The sequence below is a fragment of the Lissotriton vulgaris genome, chromosome 5, assembly GCF_964263255.1.
Source record: "Lissotriton vulgaris chromosome 5, aLisVul1.2, whole genome shotgun sequence".
Lineage (NCBI taxonomy): Eukaryota > Metazoa > Chordata > Amphibia > Caudata > Salamandridae > Lissotriton > Lissotriton vulgaris.
In genome coordinates, this window is record NC_141693.1 from 1,879,004,033 (window position 1) to 1,879,004,608 (window position 576).

Sequence of the window (576 nt, forward strand, 5' to 3'; positions counted from 1 at the left end):
GAATAGTCTCTTTTGCATTCTATGAGTCTCTTTATAGAAATTAACAAACCCCTTGCAGGATTTCAGTTTACAACTTCCTTCTGCCTGTACAAGGGCGGAGACTAGCGATCTCCATGGCGTCTTGTTGAAACTTTTACGAGGCGCTCTCGTCCTCTAACGGTGCTGCCCCGCGCTCCACGAAGTAAAAGCCACATAATTCTTGGACGTGGAAAAATAAACAGATGTAAATATATAAAAAATGAATCGCAAAAGAGATTGTGTCAGAAGTGGGATTTGAACCCACGCCTCCAATTGGAGACCAGAACACCCAGCTGGTGGGAAGAGTCAGCTCTTGAGTCTGGCGCCTTAGACCGCTCGGCCATCCTGACAGCTGATAGGAACGGAGGCCGGGTGATGTCATCAGCTCGTTAAGATGCAGATTGTTATTGGGCGGTTTCTGTGTGTTATTCAACTTTCTTCCGCCCAGACCTTTGCTTTTCAACAACCTGAAAGGGGCCCAGCGCTGAATTTCGCACCGTTTAACTTTATCCTCGCGATACACAACGGAGTAACACAGCCCTTGCGTTTTCAATCTGC

At 47.2% G+C, this 576-nt stretch overlaps 1 non-coding gene across 1 annotated transcript; it reads right to left on the reverse strand.

Annotated features, from left to right (window-relative positions):
• Positions 1–258: 258 nt before the first annotated feature.
• Positions 259–368, reverse strand: TRNAL-CAA (transfer RNA leucine (anticodon CAA)). Its single transcript has 2 exons — positions 331–368; positions 259–304 (listed from the first exon to the last, which is right to left on the reverse strand). It is a non-coding gene; the product is annotated as a tRNA-Leu (tRNA).
• Between the last annotated feature and the right edge of the window lie 208 nt (positions 369–576).